We start from the raw sequence: 26,107 nt of genomic DNA, 5'->3' as shown, positions 1-26,107 counted from the left end.
GTCAGTTCTTCCATAGTCAACCGTTAAATCGTGACATCCGGAACCGAAGGACCATAAAATGTTGTTGTATCAAGCGGAATTTTCAGTTTAGTTTTCGGAAATAATTTCGCGACGAACTATTTTGCGTTGTATCTTGTTTGGGTTTTTATTTGCAACTGACTAAAACAAAGGTACATGATGCGCGGGAATTCACTTGAGCGAGGGTGTGGTTGGTTGATGTACTCTAAAACAATTTACTCTAAACATTGTGTTTAGATTGTATTTTTTTTTGCGTGTGTTTTTTGTTTTATTTATTTGTTTCTGTAATCATTGTATGATTACAGAGCTGATATAACGATGAATAGGATTCAGTTCAGTGAAATTTTTGTATCATAAATTATACTGCAAATTCCATATCCAATATCTTTAAAATTGCCAACCAGTAACCAAGAGAAGACCGTGAGTATTCGGTTTAATTCCTTTAACTTTAGATTTAAGACATTGATAATGTATAACGGAAATGGTGATTTGGCTCTGTAAAGTTTATTCGATTGAGCCTGTACACATAAAGTAATAAACAAAAAAAAATTGGTAGGGTTGTGTGCAAGACACGACCATGGTTGACGTAAACTACGTTGAGATGTTGAGATATTTCCGCATATGAAACACTTGTCTTTAATCCTCCGTTATAAAATATATTCCCCGTGCAAACTTCAATGCCCATCCCATCTCCGTTGAACATTTGTTATGGATAACACGTTTAACCAAACGCTCTTGAACGCAGTGGGATACCTCCGATGGGAAATCGCTCACAAGCATGTATTGCACATCCTAGCCTAAGTAACATTGTAAGTTTTATTGAGGTTTTAAGGCACTCTACAAGTCTAAATCATGGTCTACAGTACCCTCATAAAAACCAAATTGTTGGGAGATAACCAATAAGCCCGCTAATTTGGATTGGTTTTGTTATATAAAGCTAACATACGACTAATACAGGGCGTTGGCGCATTATTAGTTGGATTTTTACTAAGCAGGCTTGTTGGTAACTTGGGATTGCCCGTTCACTTTCTTTCCATCAGCATAATCGAAAATTTGATATTCAGAGTTGTGCTTTCACAAAATTAGAAAGTTTGGTCCATGATCAATATTTAATCATAATTTTCTACTTCAAACAATCAAGAATTCGTCCATCCAAGCAGGATCATAATTCTAAATGTTCATTGGATAGTTTAACGTAGGAATTTATCCGCCTCTTAAGCATATAATGAGGAACTAGAACTACAAGTATTCTGAAATATATCTCTTAAATTTTTGCCATTCTTACATTTACACAAAGACGCTCCTACCCATTTTCAGAGGATTAATTTTTGTTGGACCGAGCTAAACACAGCACCACCCAGAAACTCGCTAATCCACTTGGTGCATGAATTTTGTAACAAACAACAATGTAAAGCTCTGCTTAAAGATGTAATTGATTTTTTACCGTCCCTCTGGATCCCACTTCAACACAAGGACGACCCAAAATCATCAAAATTCAGTTCGCCAAGCTAAATCTCACGAACACTAGCGTTTAAATTCATAGGATTTTGACAGTTCTTACAGTAATGCATCTGTAATTTGTATACATTATCCGAAGTCTCTCCTTTTTTTACATATTCTGCACAAAAACTACTTTCTAAGTCCTGCCCCTGACAGGATTTTCCGTTGTTTTTTTTATGAATGGAGCTTGACAGAAAGCATCTTTTGAGCAGAATATGTGAAAAGGATGGACTTCAAATGTTAATCTAATTGTATTTAAAGAGATACCAGACATGTTTTACACTATTTTGTAGCTGTGAGAGGTACAGTATACATGACATGCAAATTTTCTCTCAATTTGAATTTTTGGCTTGTTTGGCGGGTGAAAAAATCAACGTCTATTCTTTTTAGATTGTCGTTATGGGAAGATGGGTTTGTTATATAAAAATAGCATTTGTCGCGTTTCATATTATTTTAACGGGACCGAAAACAGTCGCAATAACTCTTTCTGTAAAATATGTGTGGTCCTGAAAAGGACCAATTGTTCGATCTCAACAAATTCCACATCGTTGGTTGTCATCAAGTCGCTGACTGCTGCAATTTTACCACACCGTCCGTCCGATGCGAAAATGAGCGGAATCACAACAGCAGCGCTCTAGCCTGACTGCGGTAATGTTCAGCAGAGACAGAGAGAAAAATTTCACCTTTTCCAGATTTGCTCCAGCTTCTGATTGCCACGCCGTCTAAAGCTTTAATGAGCGGAGGAACGACAGCAGAGTTCTTATATAAAAAGGTTCAAGTAAAACGACACGCAACCAAATGGTACTCGATTATGACGACTTGGTTTGAGGAGAACGTTTATTTCATTGAAACAGTGATAAAATTATCACTTTTTAATTGTACATTTTTCAACGATAGTTTTTGAGTAAATTGGAGAAGAATTTATTGTAGCAGATTGTGAGAGTTATTTCCTATCGATTGGTGCATTAGGATTTAAATTTCATCTATAAATGACACAGTTATAAGCATTCAAAACCTTACACCTTTTCGTGTTGGTCGCAATTTCAGATTTTCGATTCACCCCCAGTACCTTCTCGTAAGACGTTTACGTAAAAAAAAAAAAAATACATCACAACACGCTACGCTACGATTATACGTGAGGATAAAAAGCTATTCAAATATAATGACGCCCCGAAAGCAGATCAAGCTTACGTCAAATTGAAATATACTCATTTCAACTGGAACGTAGTCAACAAATCAATGTATGGGTCCAAGTGTCCAAGGAACGTGAAATTGACCTTGTTCCGATTGGAACCAAATTTGGAGGAGAGGTTTATTTTGATCTGGTTTTATGAATAACAATTTCTGTGCCAATCGAAGCACCCCGTGATCCAGGGGAGCATTTTATATTTTTCGTGATTTTCAAGAAGCACCTACTTTGTTTTATCAATATCTTCGAAACAAATAAAGCTTAAATAAACAGCCATAGCAAAACGATGTAGTGGATCTTAGATTTTCGTAAAAAAAACATAGTTTTTAATACAAAAAAGGATGGAGAACACGATAGTGCTGTCAGAATGGAACTCATTCTGAGAAAAATCCGTTTTGAGTGTTTAAATACAAATATAAAATGTTTGGAATATGTGTACAAAAATAATAAATTCATATTTACATTATTTCGACAGTGAGCATGCATAAGGGCGTATACGCGATGATCGATTCTCTTCATCGTTTTTCTCTTTGCATTGCTACAGCTAAGCGAAAACAATTTTGTAGAATTTGTTAAATGTAGAGTTGTAATAGGTTGTATTGGCTTTCAAAAGCAACAACAAACGCACCGACAAACGTTAAATCTAGCGAGTTATTAAGAAAAGAGAAAATCGATGAAGAGAATCGATCATCGCGTATACGCCCTTATGAATGCTCACTGTCGATTTGTCTTATTTCCTCATACAGCCATTCCACAGCAAAACGATATAGTGGTTCTCAGAATTTCGTAAAATTTGGTTGCGATTGTTCCTTATCGAAAAATATTAGAACCGTATTTTTTTTTATTTTTGTCATTAAGGGGAAGCAGACCGCTCCGAAAAAAAAAATTACGTTTTGATTTTTCTAAAAATATTGAAAAAAAGTATCAAAAATCTAAAAAAATCACATTTTTTCTAACTTTTTAAAGAAAATTCACGGGCAAAAACATGTTTTATAAGTCATTATGGCATAAATTTGGACTCAAAAAACCACAAAACATCAACTTTTCGGTTTTTCTGAGAGTCCATTTTTTTTCATGATGGGATAGAAAAAAAATTTTTTGCATGTAATTTTTGACAAAAATCTAAGGAAGAAACTGATTTTCTTGGATTTTTGATAATTTTTCCCAATATTTTTAGAAAAATAAAAACGTACCGAAAATATTTTTTTTATTTTTGGGCCGGTGAGCTTCCCCTTAGGTGACCGTTTCAGCTCAATTGGTTGAAAGACTGTTGAGAAATAGCAGTGGGTAGACGGTACCACCCATCGCGTACATCGGAGATTCCTGTATTATTTTCTTACGGCAACTTACAGTAGAAGAAAAAAGTACGGGAACCTATTAATTATTAAGTCTTTGCTTACACATTTGTAGGTTAAAAAGGCAGTTATGGCACAATCAGGTATACGCAATAGTACCAGTTTTGGTCTTACCTATTTCAATCACATGGGCCATGACTGGTATATTCCAAAACTGGAGAAAAATTCAGGAGTGCCATAATTGGTGCACTTGCCCTATAATTTTGAAATTTTATAATGTTTTATTAGGTGTGTTCCCGTATTTGCTTTTCTGTAAGATTCTGTACAGAAAATCAAAAGTATGTTCCACCCCCATATTATTTTTTACATAAACTTACATAAAACTGCTGCAACTTACAGCAAAAGCTAAAAAGCAAGTACAGGAACCGACCTATTTCAATGTATGCTCATAACTTTACCGTAATATTTACCTACAGTGTATCGCAACATTGAACGTACACCCTAGTGGATTTTTTTAAACATTGTAAAATCTTGGCTGGTTGTTAAAAGGATATTTATTGTTTTTTTTTGCTATAGTTTTGGACTTTATTGGAAGAACCTGTATGAAGTTAGATTTATTTTATAAAATGCTCGAATGGACGAATTTTAGAAAAAAAATAGTGTAATATTAATGATCTTTATTATAACTAAAAATGTGCAAAATTTCAAGAAGTGTAGTTCATTGTATCCTAAGATATTAAGGTATTTCAAGAAAAAATCGTTTTTCTCTAATAGCTCTTAAATTTAATAAACGCTGTATGATGATTCAGCAACGAATTCAGAAACGTATATCTTTAAATTGAGCCTTTACAACTGCTGTTTTTCAAAAAAATTAAGGACATCTGCACGCTCAATAGTGAGATACACTGTACATCCAGCAGAAACCTTGGCCCATAGTTTGATTACTCTCAACGCGCTCTCGTAGAAAGTGAGAGGCCACTCGATGCTTCTCTTTTCCCCCCTATTCACTTGAAAGACTTCTCAACGGCAATAATGCTACCTAATCTAGCCCGTTATCACGTTCATCGCGATCGTTTCGTTGGGTCCGTCTTCGCGAAGAGCACCAAAAATCATCAGGTGCCCGGGCCCTGCCTCTTTCGAGCAAATGAAAATGAAAGTGGTTTCCGCTCGCGTCAGAGAGTCAACCCGATGATGGTCTAGTGGGCAGTATAGTATGAAATCGAAAGTGTAGGGTATCTCCGATCGCATAACGGATGAACCGGTGAGCGAGTGCGTTCGAGTATACATTTTCGGCGTATCGGACAGGGGGGGAAGAAAGTCCGCTCGAAGGCTGTGACTCCGGGTGGCCCCTGCTACCACGATCAGTACATCGGATTTAGTCGCATTGTCAAGGTCTCGGTATCCGGAGTGTATCGTGCTGGTTCACGAGTGTTGTACTCTCCCGGTAGGGGTGTTATCGAAGGCCTTGGGTTTAAATTACGGTAATCCCCCAGGGGACCCCGATTCAATTGGGAAAATTGCAGTTTGCTGAATGTGGTTTCAATCCGGCTGGCGTGTAATAGTGTGATCGTATTTTGCACGCAATTTGTCATGATATCATAACAGAATTTGCTAACAGGCTTCGGGGTGGTTGGAAGTGGCTTTTTGCTCGGTTTACCGTTGCCGAATCGAATCGGAGCTGCAACCGTATGACGGCGGACTGTGGTCATAGAGACGTTGCGAAAATTCGTATTTTTCGTACTTAGCAATTTACATAATCTTAAGGTGCGCGCGCGACTTCGCTTAGATTGTGGCCGACGTCGATGGGTGGGAAACGAGTGAAATTTCACCCTTTAGTCGCGAGCCTAGTGAAGCGAGAAGAAACGAAACGATTTCAACGAACCACACTCGCTGGTGTCGAGAGGTGCTAACACTTGAAGACATTTTTCGAAATAATGCTTTTGATGTAAAGAAGAAAAGAAAAAAAAATATGCATCGTCGTGGTTAGGTGCACGGTTGACTCAATCGTGCATACTTCCAATCAATGGTAGATTTCGGTGTGGTTTTTATCAGTTTCGAAGGAAGTGCGAAAAACCGCCAGGCAGCGTGCGATTGGAAATAAATATTGTCACCAGCAAATAAACAACCTGGGTGGAATTGTTGAAACTTGCTGTAACTTTGTAACTCCCACCATCTCCCATCTTGGGGCCTACTACGATCATGCCTACTAGATGGAGAAGGTGACTCGAAGTTGGATTCAAACTCTACAGTTCCAGTCGCGTTGTGGATTGTGACGGAAGCCATTCGGAGGCAAATGACAACAACTGAAAGTGTTTTGAGTGAAGGAACCGAATGAGCCAGACCAGTTTTGTGAAAGGCAGATAAGAAAGGAAGGATTTGTGTGTATTCAGATGAAGCAGGGGCTCGGTGACCTAATTAGTGAAAGGTTTCCCGTTGTGTGACAGTAGTGAAGTGAGTTTTGTTTTGGATCGGTCACTCTTTCGTTGGTTTAATTAGCGGGGTTCTCTTCGAGGTGAAAAGCGAAGATGAAGAGGATACAGTGAAATACACCTTGAGGTGATAATTTTGACGACATTCAGAGGATTTGACTGTATAAGTGAATTTGATGGTATCGAATAATCATATATCTTCTGCTATTGGTGTTTAGGTATATTAGTAATGAAATGAAAATTGTTGGGACTCTATCCGCTGCAGTGGTCGATTCCTTCCATATAATGAACGTGATGGATGGACTGTAATTAACAACACAATTATCAAAACACTGAATTATTTAGGACAGAAAACTTTTCGATTTTTTCGAAAGAGGATATGCAAGATGTTACGGGAACGGAAGTGTGTCATTTCTTGCAAGATTAAGAGGAAGCGTACCGTTTTTCGGCAATATCTTACAAGTTCTATTTTTGCTTTCTCGTAGAGCTACACCTTTTCAAATCAGGTCCTGATAGTTCTCCCAAAATTTGAGCTCATTTTTTTTTGCGATAACACTGAACTGAAGTTTATATAGAAAAAAAAAATGATTTTTTTATTCCCATCGTCATAGCTTTCCGCCCTAATGATTAACGGGTAAGCTTACGTGAATTTTTGTCACGTGCTTCGTACTGCCTTGCAGGTTTCGAACCTACCCGGATGCTCACGGAACTTCTCTTAAAATATTTAGATTTTTTTGAGCATCTCTGGACTTCGTAAGAGATCCAGAACATTTTCAGGATTTCAAAAAAGTTCCAGAAATTTTAACAATTTCGCAGAATTTCTCGTAAGTTATTTAAAATCTAAATTTCCCTGAAACTTATGGAACTGCCTATGATATCTGATCTTCCCTAAAATTTGCAGACCTTCCTTAGAATTCTTTAAATTCTTCTGAAGCTCTTAGTACTGCCTTAAACTGAATAGAATAGTCCTAAGGCTCCGTTCACAAATTGTTTATCGCATGGAGGGGGATGGGGTAATGAAAAATATTACATAAAAGAATAACAAATGAAAAATAAAGGAAAAACGGGGAGGGGGTTGGGTGACCTAGCGTTACGTTATTTGAGGAGAGGAGTCTTATCAAGCGTTACTCATTGTAACATAGGGGAGGAGGGTAAGGTTCCAGATTCCAGATTTTTTGCGATACGCAATTTGTGTATCGTGCCTATGAAGCCCTAAGCTTCATTCACAACCTCTGGAACTTCGGTGGAGCTTTCAAAAATTGTATGAAGTTTTCGCATCTCTGAAGTATTGTGGACTACTTGCAAATGTGGGAGTATCTCCAGATTTTCCGATAGTTTCCTGAAATTAATGGAACTACAATCATTTTCCTTGAATTTTTTCCAACTCCAGAAACTGCCCTGAAGCTTACATAGCTTCTTTTCATCAAATTTTCTTGAAATTCTAGGAGTTTTCCTAATATTTTCTATGAAGTTTCCGAAGTTCGTTGGACTCCTGTGTTTTCAAAGATTCTCTGAAAATCCATAACTTCACTGGAGCTCTTTGAACTTCCCTCAAATTTCCTGAAACTAAAGCAAAATAACGTATGAAGATCTTAGATTTTTAATTATGTTCAAAATAAATTGATGGAACTGCCAATACTTTATCGGATCTAATCAATATCATAGAACTTCCCCAAATGTCTAGACTTTCCTGATGATTTACGTGTTTTCCTGATGCTATTTAAACTGCCCAAAATATCTCTGAACTTTGTTTTCCTTGATTAGTTTTCCGTCGATCCTGTTTTCCGTAATGAGTACCAATGCTAACGACGTCAGGTAGTTAGTTAGCTCCCACCCTGGACCCTACCTATCGACCCATCAACTCATGGAACGGGGACCAACGGCTTTACTTCGGAGATTTTATGCCTCAGAAATTCCAAACGGCACCGACTGGGATTGAACTCAGGCCCTTTGGGTTAAGAGGCAGTCACGCTTACCACTCACCACCTGCGCCGCTGGTCTGAGCTTCTTTAAAGTTCGTTAGACTACCAATAAATGTACCAATAGTATTTTATGAAAGATCCCACTATTCTTCTGAATTGAATTGAATTACCATGAAGTTCCTAGATCTTCCTCGAAGTTCCTTTAATTTTCATGAAGTTTTGAATACTTTTTTGAAGCTCGTGTAACTTTCCACTAATTTTCTTCGAACTTCTATGGGTTTTCCTGAAGTTTTCGGTGCTTCCCTGAACTTTCTAATAATGCGGAAGATCCCGACATGTCCTTGAAGTTTTAGTAACATTCCTGAAATTCTAGGAATATTCCTTAACTCCTCAGAACTACTTGAAAGTTGGACGTTTTGAAGAATGTTCTTGTACCGTGGATGAAGAAGATAGCTGCTGACCGTCCTTTTATCTTCCAGCAAGAAAACGCAGAAATGGCTTACGGAAAATGTTCCAGAGCTATGGGATAAAGAAGTTAGGCCACCCAGCAGTCCCGATATCAATCCTCTGGACTACTTTGTGCGTGGCATCGTAGATCGGGGTACCAATAGAGCCCATCGCACAACAATTGGTTCGCTAAAATGAAAAATAAAGCAGGTGATTGCTTCTTTAGAGCCAGCGATGGTGTTAAGACGTGCCTGCAGTAGTTTCCGCATGCGTCTGGCAACATTTATCGAAAATGAAGGTGAATTGTATGAATGAAACTCTTTAAAAATACAGTTTTATTTGAAAGAAAATTAATAAAAAGCAATTTAATTAAAATTAGTATTTTTAAATACATTATTATTACAAACATCATTTTATGCAAAAATACCAACTGCACCCTGTGCGCCACACTGAATCTGTGCCAAATCACGTTCGGAGATCCCAAGATTATTTATGACTGCCCTAATGATCTTTGCTAATAATTTCCGGTCATATGTTCCACTTCTACGTTTGTTTTGTTTTGCGCAATCCAACGTTAGTGTTTGCCGGTAACATTTAAGCACGGTATTACCTTTGTTACTAGCGTAACATAGGTATTAGAATCGATTCTCACCTGTAGGAAGACAAGGTGATAGCCGCAACACGCAAAATGAAGAACTCATTCGCCGCTGGTCCTGACGGAATTCCCTCGTCAGTTTTAAAACAATGTGCAGTCAACCTCTGCCTTCCACTTGCGCGACTTTTTAATTTCTCGCCACAGCAAAGTGAATTCCCCTCCCGCTGGAAGCTTTCCTATCTGTTTCCAATTCACAAAAAAGGAGACAGATTTCCTCCATGTGCGCCTGCTCTAAACTTTTCGAGATTATTGTAAATGATTCTCTGTTTATGTGCTGTAAAAATTATATCGATACGGACCTATATGGTTTTTACCCCAAGCGATCGGTTTCCACGAACCTCGTGCAGTTTACCTCTGACTGTCTGCGAAGCTTGGATGCTGGATGACAAGTTGATGCTGCATACATGGACTGAAAAGCCGCTTTTGACAGGGTGGATCATGAAATCCTGCTTGCTAAGTTGGAGATACTAGGTATCTCGTCTACGGCTGTGAAATGGTTCAGATCGTACTTAGTGAATCGCTCTGTACGAGTCAAGATTGGCGCGACGGAATCAAATGTTTTCTCAAACAACTCGGGAGTCCCGCAAGGCAGCAACCCGGGACCTCTACTGTTTTCGATCTTTTTAAACGATATCGCTCTGTTGTTACCATCTGGATGCCGTCTTTTCTACGCAGATGACGCCAAAATCTACAAAATTATCAAAAGCCTCTCGGACTGTTGGGATCTTCAGCATATGCTATGTATTTTCGCTGACTGGTGCACGAGAAATTTGATGGGCCTGAGCATCGAAAAATGCAACGTCATCTCCTATCACCGTAAAAACGAACCAATTATGTTTGACTATGTGCTCTTTGGACGTTGCATTGCCCGTGTAGAACAAATAAAGGATCTCGGTGTTACTCTGGACTGCGGGCTCACCTTCAAAATCCCTTCCGGGACCCGTTATGCCTCAGATCACTTTACTGCTCACTTGTGCGGTCTATATTAGAATCAAGTGCAGTTGTATGGTGCCCTTTCCAAGCCACTTGGATCGCTAGATTCGAATCTGTTCAACGAAAGTTTGTGAGATATGCTCTTCGTTTCTTGAACTGGCGTGACTCATCGAACCTGCCACCGTACGAGGAGCGTTGCCGTCTTCTGGGCATCGAACCGCTAGTGGTGCGACGGACGGTCGCTCAAGCTATGTTTGCTGGAAAGCTTCTCACGGGTGACATCGACTGTCCAACGTTGCTGGCCCAGCTAAATATGTATGCTCCTGAGAGACCTCTTCGTCAACGCGAATTTCTGTTTTTGGAGCCACGAGGCAGAAATTATACGCAGAATGAACCAATTCGTGCAATCAGCCGACAATTTAACTACTTTTATTGCGAATTTGACTTTAACGTATCAGCAAATGTGTTTCGTCCCCGGTTACTTGACCGTTTTCGTTTCGTTGACCATAACTATTTAGATTAAGTTTTATTCATTAAGACATTAATTGTCAGTTGAATTATTAAATAAACAAATAACAAACAATTGTGTGCATTTGTGCATTTTTACTGAACATTTCAGCTGATTTCATGGTACTTATTAACCTTTCTACAGCAGCTTTTCCGATGATATATGGTACAATTACACTTCAAAATGGTGCAAAGCGGTGCATACTAAGGAGCATTTTCAAATGCTTAATGTACAGTTGTCTCTATTTTAGGGAGCGTACTTTAAATATTTACTGGGCATTTTAGGATTTTTAACGTATTTTAATCAATCATTTAAGGAGCAACCCGATCTATTTTAAGGAGATTTTTTTAATTATTAAGGATAATTTCATCTGTTTTATTGAGCAAAAGTAGGGCTGCCGTTATCATATTTTGAACATGAAGCAAATTTACTCAATTCTCAATTTCTGCACTTTTTGCGATGAGTAAATGAAAATCAAATATGGGTTGATCTCGTTGGCCGTGTACAGCGAGTTTTTCCACATTTCTGCACACGTTATTCCTAAACATCCAATTCAGTAAGATCTACTCATTTCCATTAGAAGTAGGTCTACCCAATATTGAGCAAACAAGGTTGTAACTGACAAAATAACAAATGAACATTCGGATTCAGGTGTTCGTTCATTCGTCATCTTGTCAGTCCCAACTTTGTTTATTCAATTTTGGTGGATATGAGTAGATCCTACTCAAATTTTGGGTGTTTAGAAATAGCGTGCATCCTGCGCTGTTTTTGCCCATAGACCTGTTTGACGTTTAATTGTCTTTCTCTATCTAGCACACTTGGAGAACGGACGGTTTGTTTTCCAACAAATTTATTTCCCTATTACTCGTGCTCATTCTATTTAAATGGTGCAATAGTGTGCGCCGACTAAACATCAAAAAGCTCTATACATCTAAACATTTAAATGGTGCAATAGCGTGCGCCGAATAAACATCAAAAAGCTCTATACATCTAAACATCTATACATCTAAAGCGGACGTTACACATGTCAATACATTCACAAGAAAGATAGTGTAACTGACGCTTTAAACCTTGGTCTATATATCACCCTCATTTTTAAAAATCGCTATTTTTCTGGTACATCGTGAAACAAATCTGTAAACTCTGACCGTTCAGTTCCTACAGACGAGTGCACGGATGGATTTGAGTTCATTCACTCGACAAAAAGTGACACAACGGCGGGGCCCTGTTTACTAAAAATGAATACATGAATAATACTCACGTAACATTTGATACGGGTCTATCAACTTATGTACACAAAACTTGTTAAGCCTTTTTCGCGCGAACCGAATACGCTCACGCAAACTAACAACACCATCGGGCAGAGGCAATTCTCCCCTTCCCGATAGTGCTCTTGGTTTGCGTGGACGTACTCCGGTTCTCGTGGAAAGGACCTAGCAAATTATTTACAAAAGTTGATAGGCCCTTTTCAAATGTTACATGAGCATTATTCATGTGTTCATTTTTAGTAAACAGGGCCCCGCTGTTGTGTCAATTTTTTTTTCAGTAGATGAACAAAAGTTCACCCGTGCACTCGTCTATAGTGCTCTTGGAGACGAGTTCACAGGTGAACTTATGTTCATCTGCTGAAAACAATTAACATAACAGCGGGGTCCTGTTTACTGAAAATGAATACCTGAATAATGCTCGGCAGTGATGCCATTTTTTTCAAATTTAATTCTGCATTCTCGCATAACATTTGAAAAGGGCCTCGTTGATCGATTCTTTTCATCGACTTTCTCTTTGATAAACAACGGCACCATAAACGAATTTCTCGCTAAGCTCACAAGACAGTTCGACAGAAGATGATGTTAGCTTTATGGTCGCTATATTCATAACCTGGCGGAGAGAATCTCCGAAACCAATTGAGCTGTCAAATAGCTGTTTGACCAATTGAACTGTCAAATCACGACCAACAACAGAAAAGAGCACATCAGCTATTGCGAACAAAACTTTCTATCCGCCAGACTATAAATATAGCGACTATAGTTAGCTTGCGCCTAAATCAACACACTGAATGGGAAAATCATTTGCAGTCGGGTTATTCGCGAAAGAGAAAATCGATGAAGAGAATCGGGTTGATTGATTATTTAACTTTATTGGTTCGTCAAATATTATTGCAACATAATAAGATTGTATATAATAAGATTGTGCTTGAAGTATGTAGTGCACAATAAAGCAGATTAAGTATAAAGTCATAAAGCTCCAGTTGTAAGCCAAGAAAAAGTAAATGATTTATATACACTTCGCAATACGTAGAACTCACAGTAGCTCCACATAGATAAGCCACAATTATATCTTAAAATTATTGTCATGTTAGGAAAAAACGTGAAGACATAAATCAATTGATTATTGAATTATGATTTGGACTCCAATTCAAACTAGAAATTGCTGTTCAATTGAGCAGTGCAGAAACTGAGACCAATAAAAATACTCGTAAAAATATTCATTAAGGCCTCGTCTATCTATGGATAATATCAAAAACGAGATTATACTGTGTAACAAAGGTTCTATTCACCTGCCCGGTGGATCAATATGGGTTTTTAAAGTCGATTTTGGAAATTTGATACCCTTTGCGATCATTCATTGGGTTTTCAACGTGAGTGTGCAGATTTTTTTCACGTCTTTCGCGTTATATCTTCGATAACTTTTAAACGTGTTTATTAATCCTGATGAAATTTTCATCACTGAATAAGCAATCTTTCCAAATCAAAACGCTGTCAGCAGTTTCTTGCTGCGACAACTAGAGGCACTACAGTAATGTAAAAGAAGCGACCAAATACTTATTGGAACAGACTTTATCTGTGGTCCCAGAAGTTATTGGCACTGTCCTAAAATAAATGTAATTGTCCTGAAAATCTTGAGACATCGCTGATGTTATCTGGAGTTCTGTGAAGTTTCAGTAATATTTCTGATATCTTCTTAAGCTCTTTGGAGTTCTCTGGACTATCCTGAATTTCTATCCGCAATTTATTTCTAAATTTTAATGAAGTTAATGGAACTGTCTTGAATTTATCGGAACTTCTCCTTACAGATCTTTAAACTTACCAGAAAGTCTGGACATTCGTCATGTTTCTGGAACATTCCTGAAATTATTGGGCCCATCCTTAGCAACTTTGAAAACCGATAAAGATCTCAAAACCTAGCTCCTCTGAAATACTTGGAACTTCTTTGAAGTTTAAAAAATGTTCTCGAGTTTTCTCTTCTCACAAACTTTCTTGATTTCCCTGAAATCTTCTGGATATTTCTGAAGTTTTCCTGAAGCAAATGGAACCGCCTTTTTTAATCCTTGTCGGGTTTTTCATCACTGCGACCATTTTTCTGATCTATTGTGATACACTCAAAACAATCGACACGTTATTATGACATGAAAAATCACGTGGAGTCTCTCTTTCATTTTTATGTTAAATTTACGTGACACAAGTGGGGTCTACGTTATACCCCATATGTATCAACGGGAAGTCCCTTTAAAGTCACTCGGTTTTTTAACGGAACGCACGTGATTTGCTCATACACAAATTCTATGTGCATTTCACGTAAACCCTAAGTATTTTTCACATATGAAAAAAAAATATGAGTGCCTCACTCATAATGGTACACAATATGGCGGAATTGCAAGTTGCATGTTTACATGCCAGTTAAAATCTTAGGGTTTATTTTAGTGCGGCGATTTCGTGTAGTAAGTATAATGGCTGAACATTTTATCACAGAAAAATTGTATGGTGAGAATAATTTGCAACATGTTTCTTTGTTTTAGTCGACGACAAGGAGTACCATGGATTGAAATGCGAGTAAAATGCCCTTTTATTAAATGTGTACCATATCTTTCCCGAGTCCAGTTTCGCTCGAATTAAGTTCTCCTTCTGTGTGTATATTTGCCACAATAAAGATACAACGGCCAAGGATCTTTTTTCTCTTGAAATCAAGAAAAATATTTAATTTAAACCGGAATAAAAATCATTGAAAACCACCATGAATTCCATCGAAAGAATCACATAACTTCTACGCGATAATGTGAAAAGTGCGATGGAAAAAATCAATGTATGTTTTCACGTAGCATTGAAGTGAAAATTATTTTAAGTGTGATTCTCCATTTTTTGTTTAGCTATATCAAGGTGCCATATCACTTTTCTTACGAGTGATCGCCATTGTTTGACTTATAGCATTATCCCAGCAAAGCATTACACTTCGAATAAAGTGCACTGCCGTACTGGGAGTTGTTCTCCAAATGTCAAAGGGTTCTATCAGCCTCTTGTTGAAGAATTTACGCCTTTTATTGAAAATTGCCGGACAGTGGCTTAGCAAATGCTTTGAGTCTTCCTTTTATATGCCACAGAAGCGACATACATCATCTTGAAGTTTTCCAATCAGCTTCAAGTGATAACGGCTAGGACAACAACCTGTTATAAGATCTGTATAAATGCTAAGATTTTTTTAAAAAAGTTCCAGGATTTTGTAGATCGCAGAAATGTTTGGATTAATGAATTGCTTCGACTGCCTAGCAATGAAGGTGTTCTTCCAGTTTTCCTCTACTTTTGAAGATTCCTACGCTTTTAGCTCCATTCTAAAATATGCAGCCGAGAGGCCATAAAAAGGCCTTATGAGAAGATCCGAGTCTTGCTAGTGCATCAGCTCTTTCATTTCCGTCAATCCCGCAATGACCAGGAACCCACTATAAGTTGACTTATGACAAGACAATTTTTGAAGTGATTGAACACACTCCCAGACAAGTTTTGATGTACATGTCGTTGATTTTAAAGCATTTCGAGCAGCTTGAGTGTCGGACATTATGCATATATTTGAACTCTTATAGTGTCTACGCAAACACTCTAAAATTGCTTGGATTTCAGCTTGGAACACAGTAGGCCATCTGCCCATAGGAACCGATATGTCTATCCCTGGGCCAGTTACTCCTGCACCCACTTGATTGTTCAATCTTGAACCATCTGTATAAAAAACAATCGATCCTGGACGAATAATCGGACCACCAAATTGCCATGAATTACGCACAGGGTGAAATACTTGAAAAAATCTATTGAAATTGTATCTTTTCTTCATCCAGTCTTCATTGTTCCTTACTAGAGAGTTGATACTAATAGGTTTTAGAATCCTAAGATGTCCTCTAAGGTCTCCTTCAAAAAGTTTCACTGACCTTGTAGTCCTTAGAGCACACTTTTCGGCTCTATAATTGTACAATTTGATGCAATGGTAGCATATAAAGCAAAGCATCCAATGCCTTCGATGGTGTACTTCTCATTGCACTTGTTATTGAGATAGTTGCTGACCTTTGGAGTTTTTCTAACTTTCTCTGAGCAACACTCTCTTTTGTTTTTGACCACCAGACCACTGCATTAGTGACTTTGTTTATTGGCTGCTCTAGATGCATATTCCAATTAAGTTTACTATCAAGGATTACTCCAAGAACAGCATTATAAACTTCTAAAAGTATGCCTTTCAATCTTATGTTGTCTAATGAAAGTTTCTGTTTATAGGGATTTATGTTCAATCCTTCCCTATCACACCATGATGAGACAAAATTTAAGGCACTTTGCATTCAGTTAGCGATAATACAATCATATTTGCCACGTACAATTATGACTATATTATCTGCGAAGCCAACCATTTTGAAGCCTTGGGCTATAAAGTTTCTGAGAAGATCATCAACTATTAAAGTCCACAAAAGAGGTGATAACACGCCTCCTTGTGGGCATTTTTTGGTTGCTCTTACACTAATGAGTGAGCGTCCAAGGTTTGCTGATATTTCTCTTTTTGATAACATCTCATTGATCCAATTTACAATGCTTTGATCGAAACCACGTTTCATCATAGCTGTAGTCAAGGAATTCAGCAAGTGAATTTTCTTTGCTGTTACTGATTTCTGTTACTGGTGACTTACACACTTAATCTAGCTCGGTAAAATCTTCAACAGCCGATTATCTCGGCATTTACTTTTGCTGATATCTCAGCAAAATGATATTTGTTAGCTGAGTATTCCGCTAACAACCCAATTTCATTACTTCATTATGACCAAATCTTTGGGATTTTTTTCCCTTATTAGATATTTGAATAGATTTTTCTCCTTTACTTTGATTATTATTAGTTAGGTAGGTTCCAATTCTACACATTGTAATTTCATTTTTATACCTGTGATCTTGACATTTTTACCTAGAAGATGAGTACTTAAGGGGGTTAGGTTTTTGATAAGTCTTTAGTGGGAATGACACTGATAAAGACTGTACATTGTAGTCGAAATACGTATAAGTCATGGATACCAAAATTAATTAAGAGAAATTAAATGGAAGATAACCTTTTTTTGCTGTTATCTGATAATGTTCCACGAAATGCTCTGAAATTAACGTCCCAAAAGATCCATAAACTTCGCCGAAGTTCTCTGCACTTCCGTGAAGATGTTGGAGCTTCTGTGAAGTTCTCGGATTTTTTTCAAAAGTTCACTAAGCTTCCCTGAAGTTCTTTGGACTATCCTTAAATTATAGAAACATCTTGAAGGTTCCCTCTCATTACGCGTTTAAGGGTCTTAAATTCGACTATCAACTATCAACTATCGCTGTAAACCTACAACACATTTTAAGTTCATGGTTAATAGTTTGAAAATGTAATTCATGTAATTTACAATGGTTTTTTTTTTTATTTGGTGTAGATTTCTCATACATTTGTTTACATCACTAGAGGCGGAGGAATATGTCTTCACCCTTAAGAGCGCCGATTGAAAAAATGAATCGAAAATGATCTTATTTAATTTGGAGACGTGTCTTTATAGGAGCGCATGAGCATTAGACTGATGCAAAATTTGAAATTTTTGCTACACATTGCACAATCGGTTCAAAATTTGGTTCTGATTAGCTTCCCAGAGAAACTGATTAGGCACAAACCATTTGAAGTTCATATGGAAATTACTATGGGAAAACCAAATTTATTGTTCATATCTAGGGGGTTTAATTTAATTTCCTCCTAATAAGCACAACCCGCACTTAACCTTTCTTTTTGGATCGAATATAAACCCAAAGCTGGAGTGATTTTGCCATAGATGACTTAAAATATTATTTATCTTTTTATACGTACCGTTGGATTTGATAAAGAGTCACACATTATTGAGATATTGTTAAAAGTCTAACACAGATTCTCGATTCCAAATTCGTTCTACGCACACTAACTTATTTTTACCGAACTCAGTAAAGTTTTTGACGAGATTAGAACAGCTGAGCGCTCGGCGATCATTTCGGTAATTTTAACAGATGCTGAGCAATCGGTAGTCAAGACACTTTTGCGAGCTGTCAAATATAACCGAAAGGATTGCTTTAACGTGACAACAACTCAGTAATTTTTTTTTTGGCTTTCTCAGTCTAGGGTAATTCAAACAGTTAGTTTTGGCAATGCAAAACTAACTGTTTGAATTACCCTAGACTGAGAAAGCCATAAAAACGAAATCTCCATAAAACCAGTCGAACAACCAAATCAACAACTCAGTAATTTTTTGAAAAACTTTCGGCAAAAATATCGATCATGACACTCTTGAGAGCTGTCAAATCTCACCAAATAGACTGTATTAGCGTGAAGACTACTCAGTACATTTTTGAAAATTGTTCAGCAAAAATATATAAATTGTATGGGTCGATAGCTGAGTAGCCCAGTATTTTTATTTATTTATTAATTTTTTTTTGGGCTGTCCTCCACCTAATATAACTGAATTTATAATTATGATGAATGCCAATCCACATTATTTGGGGGATTCCTATAATGTCTATATATGGGAATATATATGGGAAAGGATAGACGTGAGTTTCTTTTATAGAAAGGGTACATAGGCTGGTTCGTCTCTCTATGGCTTAAAGAAAAATGTGCTGCAAAAAAATATATAAATGTTATTAAGTTTCCGCGAAAATAATCATTCAGCTGCAGAATTTTATGCATACGTTTGATATTTTGTTTTCCCTGCTCGAAGAGGACAAGTTTTAACATTCGCAAACAGATCCATGTTCCTGACCGAATTGAAGAACTGTTGCGCCTCATCGTTGTTTATATCAACGCCCTTTGATGCAAGGAATATAACAGCCTTCTTTTCCAAGTATTCTGCTACTTTTGATAGTTTCCAAAACCTTGGTTTGCGGAAGCCCAACGTCACCAGCTAAGCGACAAATGTTCAACGAAGCTATTTTTTAATTTCATCGAGAGAAAGCATTTCCTCGGACGGTTGTGCTTCACCCGGGTGTTACTTTCATGTTGATAGATCTTCTCAAGGAGAGGAGGTTCCCGCAGTTCCTTAAATTTTGGGGAAGAAGTTTCCGACAGCAACGGATGCTTCTCCTTACTGTGCCGCTTGAGCGATTTTTGGTTTGTGCACCGCATATGACACCTTTGGAAGGTGCAATCATAAAAAATTGCATCCTTTTGAAAGTCTCCGTTTTGTATGTGCCAAGATAAGTGGTGTCCTAAGTCTTCCAAGTATCCGGGAACCGATCGCCAGCAGGAAAAACAGATTATGCAGTCGTCTACCGTCGCAGTATTCTACGGAGAAATCATAATTAAATAATCATAATCGAAAATTCCGTCCATATTCCCTTTTTTTAGACAAAGATCAGTGAAAACTTTTAGGAACACAAAAACAGTTCAATGTTCACTGGCGTACGACAAAATTAGCAATTCAAAATGGCTCGCTTTTGAAGTTTTTGGCAGATGTTCTACTAGAAATCAAAAATAACAGTTTGTTCAGTAAATTTAAACAAATGTTCGGTAATGAAGTGATGAACTTTCAGTAAAAGTAGCATGATAACCGAGACGTCAGTAAGAATTTTTACTGAAATAATTGGCCACAGGAGAGAATTTAAGTTTACAGAACATATCAGTAATGAAAATAGCTTACTTACTTACTTAGGGGTCCTGTGCACCACCAGCGGTGCAAAGGGCCAACGTGAAAGACTTCCATCCTGGGCGGCTGCTCGCTTTTGTCTTGACCTGGGCTCAGGTCAGATTTTTATCGACTTCCTTAATTTCCTTATTGAGGCTCCGCCGCCATGAGCCCCTGGGTCTGCCTCTGCTGCGATGTCCTGCTGGATTCCAATCAAGCGTTTGCTTGCAGATTTCGTTTCCGCCCGTCGAAGTGTGTGGCCGACCCACCTCCACTTTCGCTCTCGAATTTCTGTTGCTATCGGCTTCTGATGACATCGACGATGGAGCTCGGCATTCGAGATCCAGTTGTGAGGCCACCAGGCACGAATTATATACCGCAGGCATCGGTTGATGAAGACCTGCAGCTTTTGAGTGTTCTCCGCTGATACACACCACGTCTCGCTGGCGTATAACAACACAGATTTCACGTTCGAGTTGAAAATTTGGATTTTGGTGCGTTGACTTATCTGGTTGGATCTCTATTTGGCTGCCAAGATATTGGAAAATTTCGACCTTCTCCACTGCTTGCCCCGCTACCGTAAAGTTGGAATGGTTGCCCGTGTTGATATCCAATGATTTGGTCTTGTTGACGTTGATGGTGAGACCCGCCGCAGAGGAGCGTTCGGCTAGGTCATTGAGCTTACTCTGCATATCAGAGCGCCGTTGTGCTAGTAGAGCAACATCATCAGCCAAATCGAAGTCGTTGAGATGCTCCATGGTGATAGGCTACCAAAGCAGCCCACGGTTCGGTACACGGTCAATTGCACCTACCACGATCTCGTCGATTACGATGAGAAACAGTAGCGGTGATAGTATACATCCTTGTCTCACACCAGCGACTACCCGGATAGGGTCGGACAAGGCTCCGTTATGCAGAACTCTGCACGTGAAAGCCTCATACTGCGCTTCGATGAGGTTGACGATTTTATCCGGGACTCCCTTGCGTCTCAGAGCGCCCCACAGATTCTCGTGATTGAGACGGTCGAAAGCTTTTTCGTAGTCAATGAATACCAAATAAAGGGACTCTTGGAATTCATTGACCTGCTCCAAGATGATGCGGAGCGTGACAATATGGTCCACACAAGATCTTCCGGCACGGAATCCTGCCTGCTGCCCTCGGAGAGTCGCGTCGATCTTCTCCTGTATCCGATTCAGGATAACTTTGCACAGAACTTTGAGAACAATAAACAGTAACATGATGCCTCGCCAATTGTCGCACACAGTCAGATCCCCCTTCTTTGGGACCTTCACTAAGATGCCCTGCATCCAGTCAGCCGGAAAAGTTACGGTGTCCCAGATATTACAGAATAGTTGATGCAACATTTGTGCGGATAGCATGGGGTCAGCTTTGAGCATCTCTGCTGATATGCGATCGACCCCTCGAGCCTTGTTGGATTTCATGCTTCGGATAGCTGCTTCAATCTCCTGCAGTGATAGGGCCTCGGAATTGACGCGAGTGATGCGCCGCACCCTAGGCGGATCATGCCGAGATGTTGATGGCTGGTTGGCCGTCGAAACTTGAAGAAGTTGTTCGAAGTGCTCAAACCAGCGTTTCAGCTGGTCAGTGGGGTCGGTAAGCAATTGTCCAGTCGTGTCCTTCACTGGCACCCTCGGGTTCATCCTTGCTCCACTCAGGCGTCGTGAGATATCGTAGAGGAGGCGTATATCGCCAGTGTTTGCGGCTTTCTCCCCTTCGTCGGCCAGGGAGTTCACCCACGCTCGCTTGTCCCGTCTGCAAGAGCGCTTGACTTCCTTCTCTAGAGCCGAGTACCGTTGACGGGCTTCGTTCTTGGCTCCTCTGGTTCTCGCCGGCTTTTGCTTTTCTACGCTCCTCAATCTTCCGCCAGGTTTCATCTGTGATCCACTCTTTCCTCTGGGTGCGCAGCTCACCCATGTTGTTCTCGCTTGTTTCTATAAAGGCATTCTTGATGGCCGTCCATTGTTCTTCTACGCTGCCACCTTCTGGAACGTCCGCAGCTCGAGTCTCAAGCTCATGAACAAAAGACCTTTTTACCGCTGGATCTTCAAGTCGGCGTGTGTTGAACCGCCGCCCGAGTCTCTCCTCCCGTCGCTGGATCCACGCCATGCGTAGGCGGATTTCACCGATTAGAAGGTGATGGTCAGACGCGATGTCGGCGCTGCGTTTATTCCGGACATCAAGAAGGCTCCGTCTCCATTTTCGGCTGATGCAGATGTGGTCGATCTGATTCTCGGTATGTCCATCACGGGAAACCCACGTGACTTTGTGCACTGGCCGATGGGGGAAGAGGGAGCCCCCGATCACCATGTCGTTATTGCCACAAAATTCTGCAAACAGCTCACCGTTCTCGCTCATTTCGCCGAGACCATGGCGTACAATGACACGCTCATAGTCCGTGTTGTCGGAGCCGTTCTTCGCATTGAAGTCGCCAGTGTAGATCTTGATGTCACCCTTTGGAACCTTATCCACGACGGCATTCAGTTGACTGTAAAAATTCTCCTTGTCCTGTAGCTCGGCAGCATCGGTTGGCGCATAACATTGGATTATGGTAAGGTTACGAACCCGTGTTCTAAATCTGGCAACGATTATCCTCTCATTAACAGGCTCCCACTTGATGAGCGCAGCACTTGCCTGAACGCTAAGTAGGAGACCAACTCCACGATGGCGGGGAGCGTTTTCACCTCGAATACCAGAGTAAAGGGTGATACGGTCAAAATTTGGTCAATATCAACTTGACGTATTTCTTTCAATTTTGCATTTAAAAAACCTGAACACCCCTCATTTTGAAGGTGTGTGTGTGTAGAATGTTGCTCCTATTTTGATTTTGGAATTCACTCTTCAGTTGTCAAAATGCCGTCCAAGCAAGAAGAGCAGCGTATCAAAATTTTGCTCGCGCATCGCGAAAATCCGAGCTACTCGCACGCAAAGTTGGCAAAATCGCTAAAAGTTGCCAAATCAACCGTTACAAATGTAATTAAAGTGTTTGGGGAACGTTTTTCGACAGCCAGGAAGTCTGGATCGGGGGAAATCGAAAACCGGAAGCCACTGAGACGACAAAGAGAGTTGCCGGTAGTTTCAAGCGAAACCCTAACCTCTCTCTCCGAGATGCCGCAAATAAGCTGGGTGTATCGTCTACAACCGTGCATCGAGCCAAAAAACGAGCCGGACTATCGACTTACAAGAAGGTAGTGACTCCAAATCGCGATGATAAACAAAATACGACGGCCAAAGCGCGATCCCGGAGGCTGTACACGACGATGCTGACGAAGTTTGACTGCGTGGCAATGGACGACGAAACCTACGTCAAAGCCGACTACAAGCAGCTTCCGGGACAGGAGTTTTATACGGCAAAAGGAAGGGGAAAGGTAGCAGATGTTTTCAAGCACATGAAACTGTCAAAGTTCGCAAAGAAATATCTGGTTTGGCAAGCCATCTGTACCTGTGGCTTGAAAAGCAGCATTTTCATAGCTTCCGGGACTGTATAGTAGTAAAGCGTGAATTGCCGTTCATCTGCAAGCAAAGTATGCTGCCAACAAGATCGATTTTGTCCCCAAGCTAATGAATCCTTCGAATGGCTCGGAATTTCGACCAACCGAAAAATACTGGGCAATTTCAAAGCAGCGACTTCGACGAAGCGGCAGAGCAGTCAAGGACATCCAGCAAATGCGGGCAAAATGGAAGAAATGCGCTGATTCCGTGTCCGTTTACACTGTGCGGGCGCTGATGGGCTTCATCAAGAGGAAGGTTCGAGATTTCGTTCGAACTAGAGAAATGTAACCATCTTATGCTGTAACTTTGAAGTTTTTATAAAAGTACTGTAAAGCAACCATCAATGGATTTTTTAATCTTATTGAATCACGGATTACAGGTCTTTTTGAGCGTACCAATTTACTTTTATCAGCCTTTACGACGAAGTAGTGCTCTACCCTATCTCAAAATTTTCCATTTCACTCTGCTTTTAAAATGAAAGCTGCACTAGTGGGAAATTTTCATAGGTACAACTTTTGGAACAAATATGAGGAAAAAATTTAATTGATGATTCAAGTCACTGATGTCTTATGATTATGCTCAATCAACTGTACAGTAGGCAACATTGGCATCATCAGATTATCAATCTGTTAAACAAATAATAACTATTTAATTAGACGTTTGCCTGAAAAACAATTGTCTGCAAAGTTGTAGCTGAGAAAATTTTCCAAAAGAATAGCTTCTTAACTATTGAACTTTGCAATATGGAAAAAGGCAAGAAGACAATAAACTTAAAGTTTGGTGTCCCATAGAAATTTTCACATAAACTTCAAATGGTTTGAGCCAAGTCAGTTTCTTGCCACTGATATTACACTATTTATATCTGATGAGTGGAACAAATTTTATTTCTTATGAGCATAGATATTTTTTTTTTTTTAATTTGGAATATTTTCATTCAAGGTATAGGAAAATACGCAAGATATGAATTTACAAATATTCACTGAAATCTCTCCCTAAGCAGTTCAACACCCTACTATCAAAACAGGCTATTGCAAATTATTGAATTCCAAGGTTTGATCTCTGTGGAGATTCGAAAAATTGTTAAATGATATTTAAAAGCTTGCCGTATGGTTTACAAGCATCGAACAATGTCCTATAAAGTTGTGAATCAAATATTGACCTTTCCCGCTATGGACTACCTGGTGAATCAACACAGACCTCGAACGCAAACGATTGTTGACTGCCTTGACTGAAATTAGCAGGTTTTTTTTTCTGTGGTGACTCGTGCGATGTTTATGATGATCCCTGAACATTTCCAAACACCCACCCGGTTTCATTCAGAGTCCGTTGCTTACCGGCGGAGTTGTGTTTTGGATGTTATGAAAGTGGAGATCCTTTCACATCGCTTCAAGCTACAAGATTTATTGGCCATCGGCAACGACATTTGACACACTCTCAATCGGATTTGAATGTATAATTTTCCTGGTTTATACTTTCAGAAAAAGACGATTCCATAATCATTCAACAATGTTTCATTCAGTGTCAATCATGGGAACCGACATCCGTTCGGTTGCTGTTCAGTCGATGTGAACACCGAGGGTGTAATTTGTACGCACTTCCGTGTAGGAGAAATAGTCACATGGTCTGTCGCAATTACCTGGACGCAGTGGTACCACTGATAGCCAGCGTAGCATTTACAACCATCTGCAGATAAATAGTCCTCTGTATCCACTATTACTCTCACGGTAGTTTTGCATACCATAAACAAGATGGTAACGATAGTGAATGCGAACGTTGACAAAACAAGCCTATGTCTATTTCCTGTTTATGAGTTTATAGGAACATCAGAGGTAGAGCTAAGGCCTACCTAGTGGACTTTATCACACCACTTCCACAATTTCCATCCAAGAATTTGGGGTACGACACCACACGACCGCTGAGACTAATTGAAAAAATAACAGCATTTCTCAATTATCACAATCATGAATTTGTTCACATGTCAGGATAGGATCAGCTGCTAAATTCAACCCTGACAATACCTATATGAACAAATTTTTCCTAAGCCACCGTCTTCAGTGTTGATAAATATATCAAAACATTCAAAGCACACCACATCCCGTCAATGATCGTACAGCTACCATTCATCATTTCCCTCCGACAACCAGCTGATTGGTTGTAATTCTTCAAATTGCTCTCCAACAAACATGACCCGGACGAGATGCAATGCGGTGCGGAAGTTACCGCATTCGTGTGGCCATTTTTGAAGTCCAAGTTCTCCAATTATGTGGCACTTAACACGGTCCCCTCTGCTACTGGAATTTGTCATGCTCTTCTGATGCCGTCGTGTTGAGGTATCTTGTTGAAGTATGCCTACTTTTCTCTCTCTCCCTCGACTCGAGACGAGCTCCATCTCAGACGTATCTAAGCGGTGTTGTTTTTTTCTCACTACCTTTCCTCTTCTCTGCCTCCCATTTCACCTCGTAGGACCCCTGGAGACCTTAGCGGCTACGTAAGTTGTCCGAGCGGAGATTGCACTGACGATAGCTGAAAGTGAAAGAGTTTCCGAACAAGAAAAAAAAACATGTGGTAGTTAAATGTTGAATAATGTTCAAGGGAAGGCCCGCTGCAGAAGTACGCACCACGATCGATGTGTTTGGAACAGAAGAAGAAAGTGAAATGAAGAGATTATGAGAGTACGAACACGATTAAAACATCAGCTTGGATGCCTACATAGTTGAAGAACACAAATAAAAACAACAACCAGCGATCGTAAACCGTAAAATAGCCAAGCTTGACGTGATCGTGTAGATTCACGTCATC

At 39.5% G+C, this 26,107-nt stretch overlaps 1 protein-coding gene and 1 long non-coding RNA gene across 3 annotated transcripts in view; both read left to right on the top strand.

Moving 5' to 3' along the window:
- Nucleotides 1-26,107, top strand: part of LOC135705404 (transmembrane protease serine 9-like) — a 130,055-nt gene that overhangs the window by 86,883 nt on the left and 17,065 nt on the right. The window lies entirely within an intron of this gene.
- LOC135705402 (uncharacterized) lies at nt 5,406-25,919 on the top strand. Of its 2 annotated transcripts, none has more exons than XR_010517839.1 (2): nt 5,406-5,483; nt 25,772-25,919. It is a non-coding gene; the product is annotated as an uncharacterized LOC135705402 (long non-coding RNA). The 2 variants fall into 2 exon arrangements; XR_010517840.1 differs by lacking the exon at nt 5,406-5,483 and adding an exon at nt 6,212-6,453.

This window comes from Ochlerotatus camptorhynchus, unplaced genomic scaffold (assembly GCF_037179485.1).
Source record: "Ochlerotatus camptorhynchus isolate MF236.1 unplaced genomic scaffold, CSIRO-AGI_Acam_v1.1 ptg000266l, whole genome shotgun sequence".
Lineage (NCBI taxonomy): Eukaryota > Metazoa > Arthropoda > Insecta > Diptera > Culicidae > Ochlerotatus > Ochlerotatus camptorhynchus.
The sequence above is the reverse complement of the archived record's forward strand: the minus strand, read 5'-3'. Positions and strand labels throughout refer to the sequence as shown.